The sequence below is a fragment of the Brachypodium distachyon genome, chromosome 4, assembly GCF_000005505.3.
Source record: "Brachypodium distachyon strain Bd21 chromosome 4, Brachypodium_distachyon_v3.0, whole genome shotgun sequence".
Lineage (NCBI taxonomy): Eukaryota > Viridiplantae > Streptophyta > Magnoliopsida > Poales > Poaceae > Brachypodium > Brachypodium distachyon.
The window spans coordinates 18,795,955-18,804,912 of NC_016134.3; positions in this window are offsets into that span (position 1 = coordinate 18,795,955).

An 8,958-nucleotide genomic window follows, 5' to 3' on the forward strand; every position below is an offset into this window, starting at 1 on the left:
TTTCGGAATGATCCGGGCCATTCTGATCATCCCGCACAAAATTAGAGTTTGTATCCTGCTCTGTATTTTGTTGACCTGCGATAAAAAGGGGATAGCTATTTGCTCATTTCAAGCACAACAAAATAAAATATGTGCCAATTTATTTTAGGCACTCAATGACAACTTTTCACGATAATGATTAGCACCACTCAATAATCTAAATTGGAACATTTTATTTTTCTCAAACCTTGCGACAAGGAAATGACTTGCTGCAGTAGCGGTAGCAGCGTGTATGATGCATGCAATGCATCAAAGTCTTCCGCCATGACGTCATTTGGTGTCAACGATGGGAACCCCCACGAACCAAAAATCTGGCCCATTGTACCATCCCAAAATTTCAAACTCCTTCATATGCATTGCACTCATGAGCATCATACCACAATTGCATATTTGAATCAATTTTTTAATCCCAAAAAGGCTTTGAAAAGGTTTTATTTCCTTTTAAACCTTAGGTTTTTCACCCATTTGAGCTTTGGACTTTAAAACTCATAGGGTTTATTTGTAAAAGGGGTTTATTGCATAAATAAGCTATCCCATAATTTTTGTGTATTTCTTTGGAGTTGAAAAACTATTTTATTTAATTCGTTATTAAGCCCTAAAGGCATTTATAGAGAAAATGTATTTTTTTATATTTTATTTGGAAGGGAAATTAGTCCCAAAAGTTGAATCATATGATAATATGATTTTACAAATTTTCCAGAATTTATTTGGATCAATTTGGAGTTCAAAATCAAAAGATATCACAGAAATCAGAAAAAGGAAAAAAAAGAAAACCGGACCGGCCCGGCCAACTTGGGCCGGACAGGCCCCGCGCGATTGACCGAACCGGCCCAGTGCGCACGTGCCCGCACCGAGCTACCGCCTTCGCGTCGTCCTAGGCGTCGATTCCGTCCCCCCCGACCCGCGCCGACACCGCCATCGTCTTCCCCATGCCGAGAGGAAGTCGCAGTCGTCTTCCCCGAGCCCGAGGACCCTCGAAAACGCCGTCGCCGCCGCCTCCCGACGCTCGCCGAAACCTTAGCGGTCACCGGAGTTAAGGAAGGTGAGATCCCGTCCGTCCGATCTATTTTCAACGGTAAGGATTAGATCATTTAATCGAAGGGGTATGTTTAGATCCGGACCACCCGATCGATTTTAAGTTAGATCCAACGGCTGAGATTATATCCCGTCCCGAACCGGTATCGGCCAATCGCAGCGTGCCATGTGGCCTCTATTAAAATCAAAACTTAATCCCCGGTTTAAATTAAATAGCAGTTTTGCAGAAAAACCCCTAAAACTTCAAATGCTCATAACTTTTAAACCACTGGGCCAAATTTGACAAATTTTACCTTTCTGGAAAGCTCTCAATCTGTAGAATCTTTTGTCACTCTTTAAATTCAAATTTGATAAAAAAATTCTCGAGCTATTTACAGAATAGGGTTTAATGCCATTTAATTCATAACTAATGATTTAAAAATCTTTTTTACTTGAAACCAGTGCCCAAAAATTTGTTTTAATGTCCTCTGTTCATTTGGAATAGAAAGATATATTTTTGATTTAATCCTCTGGCTATTTATTTTAAAAACATTGTTTTAAGCTTTAATTTAGCTTGAATTTGAAAACCCTAACTTGGCTTTGCTTTTTGGTTTATTTTTGTTTAAACCTTTAGAGCAGAGAATTAAATATTGTATGCCTAAGAAACTAAAATTCTTGCTCGACAAATAAAATAAACCAAATCATGTCACATGCTTGCATTGCATCATAGCATACTTTCTTTTGTCGTGATGTGAATTGTGTGTTTATGTATGTGTATGCTTGTTTATTTTAGTTTACTCGGAGAGCGAACCTTGTGACTGTGACGAGTGTTTGAACTCCAACTGCTACCAAGGCAAGTTCACTTTGATCATTATCCTATTATTATTGTTTTTTTTAAATACTTATGCATTAGTGTTGCTTTGTAGAATGCATTGATAGGATTATTACTCGTACTTATGCTAGCTATGTTTTGACCTTCTAGCGATAGGGTTACCTTTGCCATGACACCTCCACCAATAGCCATCGTGATTAGATATTGCTTAGCCATGCTATGTTAGTATACGTGGGAGGGAATCTCAATCACTGTGAAACTGATAATGTGGAGTAATTTTGGAAACTTGGCAAAACAACCCTAACGAACCATCCTTTATCGCCCGCTACCCCACCTTCGAGCAAGGCCTCCAGTTTGCCATGCAGTGGGCTTTTGCGCAGGTGTGCCGGGACTACTGGAATGAGTTTCCCGAGGACTCCCCCTTCCTCCTCTTTGGAAGGCGGAACCATGCATGCTCGGCCGTGGCAACAACCAATGACGAGGATGTGACCCCGGTGACAACCCACTTCGAGAACATGGAGGCAAACACAGTGGACTTAGAGTCTTGCCTCGAACACGAGATGACCAGGGCCGACATAGCCGAGACCGGTAAACTACTGGGGGAGAATGCCCAGCCACAGGAGGACAAGACTGTGTTGGAGAACCCTGTCCTCAACATGGGAGGAGCCATTGAGCAGCTGCAGTATGAGAGGGACCAGGCACGCTACTACTGCGAGCGGTTCAAGGCGTTCATCGAAGCCGCCGCCGCAGCAGCACCCGTAGCCGCGCCAGCTCCTACACCGGCGCCTGTTCAGACCCCACCTCCGCCAAAGGATCAGGAGATGGAGCCTCAGGAGGGAGTGCCAACTGAGGAGGAGGAGCCCCAGGAGGTTCACAAGATGGACACCCCTTCCTCCAACACCCGATCCAAGAAGAGGGCGAACGGGGCCGCGACATCAGCCACACCTCCTTAGTCTTGTCGATGCCTACCAGACTTTACAATTAGTTTTCGTTATCAGTATTGCGAGATAGTCATTGACCATACAATCTATGTGTATGGCAATGTAGATCGATTGCTTTTTTCCGTACTCTTTTATTATGGGCAGTGTCCCATCGTGAACAAGTGTGATTTGCTAAATTTTCCAAAACCTTTTTATGAATGATTGAGTATATGATTGAAATATGCTTGAGTTAATATTTTGTTGTGGGGGCTTAGTTATCCTTAGCTCTACTCTATCTATTATTCCTCATTTATGCTACCCTAAACAGATGCCTCCAAGACGCCAGAACCCCACCAACAACGCTGAGGCTAACAACACCGAAGCCGAAGGGAATGCTGCCACCATGCAGCAATTGTTGGCTGCTCAGACCCAATTCTTTCAGCTGATCACTCAGCAGTTAGCCAACAACAACACCAACCACCAGCAGAACCCAGCAACAACCAGCAACACCACCCTCCACAAGTGGATATGCTGACCAGGTTTCTGCGATTGCATCCACCCACTTTCTCCAGCTCACCAGAGCCAATTGGTGACCATCAATTGCACCGAAGAGGAGAAGGTGAGATTCGCAGCTCATCTGCTAGAAGGACCAGCTGCATCGTGGTGGGAGAATTATCAGATCACCACCCCCATCGAGCATGTCACCTGGGATATGTTCCAAGAAGCTTTCCGCACCGCCCATATCTCAGCGGGGGTGCTTACATTCCAACATGCTCTCTCCTTTGGGAGTATTTGTGTCCCATTTGCTCTACCTTTCCGCTGCAAGTTTTTGAAACACTATTTTGATATGTTGAAACAGTATTTTGTTATGCTGACCCGAGGGGTCATGCAACTTTGTAAGTACAATTAAATTCTGGATGATGCGATGTAATAAAGTACTTTGACCTTTGTATCTTGATATTACATCTTGGAACTCTGTGTGCTAGTGAGTCAATCCAGGGACTAGCACATTAAGCACAAATATCAAACCATGTATGGGTGCGGTCGCTTCACCCATGTCCCCTTCCATGCTTTCGAAACTTTTTTTTATCTGCTACATGTTCTCCTGCGAGGATAACACATGGACAAAAATTAGTGCTCACATCCTTGCAAGTTAAAAAAAGTTTCGAGTGTTATATGCTATTTTTTTTGGTTTTCCAGATGCTTCATAAACCTATGTAAGACCCCGGGACCGGAATTATACAATTTAGCCCCAAATTGCTAACCTTTGCATAATTCAAGCCTCAGGTTCTTAACCTACGATAAACACTTCAATACATACATGCATTAATGTGCTCATCGCAGGATTTTGCAACATGAATATCATTACCAAACTCTACAGAAGAAAGTAATTATAAAGCTCATACAAGGAGCAGAATAACAAATATTACAAAGAGAGGACACATGTCCCAACATTACATCATTACATCAGCGGAAGTCGAATTATGTCCGAGTACGGACAAGAATACAGCATTGCCTGAAGAGGCTGGAAGCTGGAAGGAAACCCGCCACGAGTCTCAGAACCCTGATCTGGATCTCCTGGCTAAACATCGAATCCAACGTCGTTCTCCACGAAGAAGCTAGCGGCTCACCTGCTCTGCTGGAACCTCTGAAGAAAACAACTTTGCAAAGCAACTGAGTACAAAGTACTCGCAAGACTTACGGGAGATCTAAACTAGATATGCAACAAGTCTCAAAGGATGGATAATATGGTGGGGTTATGTAGCAGCAATATATCTGGACAGACACACTAACAACAACGTCTAATGAGAGGATGAGGAGCGTCTACCAGGTGAGGTGATTAACCTATTTACTAAACACCAAACAACACAATCCTCATATCACCCCCTCAACACCCTGTGAGGAAGCAATCCAAAGGACACTCACACTTAAGCAGTTTAAGCATATCCATGATTAAGGCTAATTACTACTCAAGTTTATCAGATTAAGTTGGTTAAGTTCTCTATGATCAAGTAATGACCAACCAAGTCGTCCATAACCGCGGACACGGCTTTCCGAAAGATTTACCCCTGCAGGGGTGCACAAATTTACCCGACACGTTCGACCAACCCTTGATGCCGGCCTTGTGGCACACCAAAATGAGTGCTGGCAGGATTGAACGACACGACATTTCTTAGAACCACCTCTTATTCAGGGCGCCACCCAACTGAGTCTAATCCGAAACGAGAGCCCGGCCGAAGCGTCGTACAGACTCAAGAGTTGCGGGAACAGCTGGTAGTGGTTCAGTGTCCGCAGAATGACCACTCCAGACGTGTGCCGCAGTCCTATATGTATGCAAAGTACCACAAATCTCCAAACACAACACCAGTGTATATGCGATATGCCAAATGGAACGCCCGAACTATGTGGCCCCTGAATAAGCTGCGAAACTAGTACTAAGCCTATGGGGGTCCCCATAAACCCCACGTGACGGTTAGCGCGAAGTGTCTTGGATCGGCGAAAACGAGAACTCGGTCCTTAGGTCGGCGCCAATGGAACAAAACACCAATGCGTTAGCACGGCCTCCCATCGGTGCCTTGTGTAGGTAATATAACATGTCACAGTTTAATAATTGCAATTTAAATACAGGAAGTAGCATGTGGATGTAGCAATTGTGGAACCCCAGATATAAGGACACTAGACTCGCAACTAAGCATGACATCTAATGACCAAGAACTAGGGCAACAAGCAAACATGTGACATGGTACTTGGACAAGTAACAAGACAAAGGCATTTGAGTAGAGCTGACTAAAAAGTTATGCAATCCTAGAGGCATCGTGACAAGACTGAGAACGTAACTTAGTGCAAAAATGAGAGAGAGGCATTGGGTATAAACAACATGGTCAAGAAATGGCTGCTTGCTTGGAGTACTCAATTGCCCGGAATTGAGCAAGGATCCTGGAAGAAGAACACAAGTGTAGTCGTTGTCGTAGGAATCGAAGACTAGAGAGGAAGAAGCAAATTCACCACATAAAAGAAAAGTATAAGCATACAAGATACACATGGTAATTTTAAATGCGCAATCAAAGGATGATGCATGACATCTTAACAGCAAGTGAGTAGATTATACACTAATCATATTAAATGGATTGGAATTCCTAAAGCAATGGAATTCCAACTCCATAAGCAAGAGGTAAGGTGTTTTATACTACACGGTAGGTTATAGTTGCTCAAACATGAATGAGAATGCCATGAACAGGTTCAACAAGTCTTTCTGATCAAAATGCATATGAAGTTTGCATGATTTGGACATGGATGGTGCAACACATGCTAACAAGAACAACACACAAAGCAAACGACTCGAACGGGGGTTGCACATGTCGGTGGCAAGCGACGTACCTGCAACTAATATTATCGATACAATCGGTACATCTCATACCACATATGCTTTTCATATACCGCAACCTACGGGTTTACGCCGAAGAACGGTCAGCTCACAGGAGGGTCGCTCGTTATACCTTGGACTCGATGCGGCATCGCGGTGTAGACAAAGTAGTCGTCGTAGAGGAAGTAGTTGTACACGTAGGCGTTGTAGATGACGTAGTCGTTCAATCGTCGTGGTCGTAATCGTTCACGGCTCCGGCTCCGTGGTTCGTTGGTCGTCACGGCACACAACAAGGTCTTGGGCAGCGGCGCAACGAAGCACTCGCGGAGCAGCGGCAAACAGGACAGCAGTGGACAAAAGCAACAGCAGCGAGCACACAGAGGCGCTGGCCAGAAGGGCCCACACGTCAGGATACAAATTCTAGAAAAAGGAGGGAAAAGGAAAAAGAGGCACGGGCCTGGGCTTGCTGGCTTGTAGACGATGCAGAGGCGAGGAGCAAGAAAGGGGGCTGCTCGGGCCTGCGGGCTGAAGAAGATGGGCCAAGGAGGAGGCTCGGCTGGGCTTGGGCGGAGGGGTTGACGGCGCAGGGCAGAGGAATCGCGCGGGGCGGACACGGCGACGAGGTGGAGGCGGCGCTCGGTGAAGAGGGGGCGCGCGGGCGGCCAGGCGGAGGCGGAGGCGCGGGCAGGCGCGGGGAGTCCTGGGCGTGGGAGGTCGGTCGCCGGCGACAGAGCCGGGCGATGGCGGCGCACGTGATAGAGAGCAAAGGAGGGGGCGAGCGGGAGGTGCGCGCGAGGCAAGGCCGCGGGGAGAGGGAGAGCGGCACATGGGGCAGACGAGGAGGCGCGGGCGACGGCGTGGAGCGAGGGGAGGCGCGCAGCGACGGGAAGAGGCGGCGCCAGCCAGGGGCAGCAGGCGGCGACGAGGCGGGCATGGTGGAGGGCGGAGCAGTGTAGGCGGCGCGCGAGGCCAGGGGAGAGGGAGCCCGCGGGGAGAGGCAGGAGAGGGGGGCCGGCCATGGGAGCTCCGGAAGGAAGAGATCGAGGGGAGGCTTCGGGAGGAAGAAGAAGAAGGGGAGAAGACGAGCGGCGGCGGCTAGGACAAAAAAAAGGAAGAAAGAAAAGAAAGAAAGAAAAAGATAGGAAGAGGGCTAGCTTTATAGGGTAGGAAACTAGGGTTAGGGTTTGGCTTAATGGGCTTTTGGGCCAACAAAAACCTCAAACAAAATACAGGTTTTGCACATTTAGGTTTTCGCAATAAATAAGACAAAAGACGAGTGGTCTAATTAAACCCGGAATTAATTTATCAAACCAAAATAGGATTTCTACAAAATAGTTTAGATTTTTGCGAACACACGAAAAGTCAAGCACACGACAACACAAAAAGAAGTGACATTTCGTGCAAACGGAATGTGAGATGATGCTAATGACATTGCAAAATGTTGATGATGACATGAGCATGACACGATGATGAAGATAATTAAATTACAAAACAGTACAAAAGGGTTTAAAAGGAAAAGGATTGCTCTCGGGCTGTTACAACCTAACCATGGGTTGTACACATATCTTTTTCCCCCGCAGGGATACGTCATGATGGTGTGAATGTTTTCCCGGGCCCACAGACGGATGAACAAACAAGGAAGGGCCAGATATGTACATATGAATATGCTTGTTTTTGCTTTTATAATTGCAACCCAGCACTATATGAACCCATAAAATGGACGCGCGGTTACCAGTGTATTGTACTCAAGATATAACGTATGTCGTAGTTCTATAATGTGGTATCTTTTTGCGTAAATGCAAGGCAATTTAATCTCACACAAGATGGCAACTTATGATTGTGCATTTTTTTTCGGCAGCCAGACATGAATATGTGGATATTCCGATACTCCTCCTAATATTTTGTGGTGTAGTCAGAATCCTTTTGTAAGCACAGGGTTCTGAGATGGCAACACATGCATGTGCATGTGGTAGCTTTCCATTTAAAACACATGGCAGTTTAGACACACACATGATGACAACTTTGGTTATGCATAATTGTTTGGCTGTCAAAACACAAAAGTGTTGATGCTCCAAAATGGAGGTGACCATAGAATTCAGTAATCACATTCCATTTTTTGCCAGTTTAGTGTCTGAAACCGGCAATACATGCATGTGCATGTGGCATCTTTAGATCTAAACACATCGCAGTTTATTATCTGTCAGAATGGCAACTTTGCCTCCAAACAAACAGGATCCCACACAAGATCCAGAAACACAAACACAATGGAACATACAGGATCACACACATGATCAAAATTAAGTGACACAAACTGGGGGGTGTGGGGGGGGGTTGGCAATTCTGTGGAACATACAGAATCAGATCATGATTCGATTTTCAGGAACCTGAAATGTAGATAATGGGGCAGAGAAGTTGGTGGGGGGGGGGGGGGGAGGGAAGGGGGGGTAACCTGTTGCGTTACTTCTCCTCTGAAAAAATGACGAAACCTATGATTAACAATGCTTCACCATGTTCTATTTCTCTTTTCCAGATCTGGGTTGGCAATTCATGTCTTTGTTTCTGGAGTTGGCCTTTTTTGGGGATCTAGACTGGGGGCGGCCGCAATGGATGTCGCCCTTCTCTCTCGTCCCCGCCCCCTTCCCTGCCCGTTCTGATCTGGAAGGAGCTGCCGCGGGGCTACTTGGGGAAGAAGCAAAACCCTCGTGGGGGCGTATGGGCTGGGGACAATTTCTGGCTATCCAACATGGCAACTCACCCGATCCAAGCCAATTGGGCCGTAATTAGAGTCA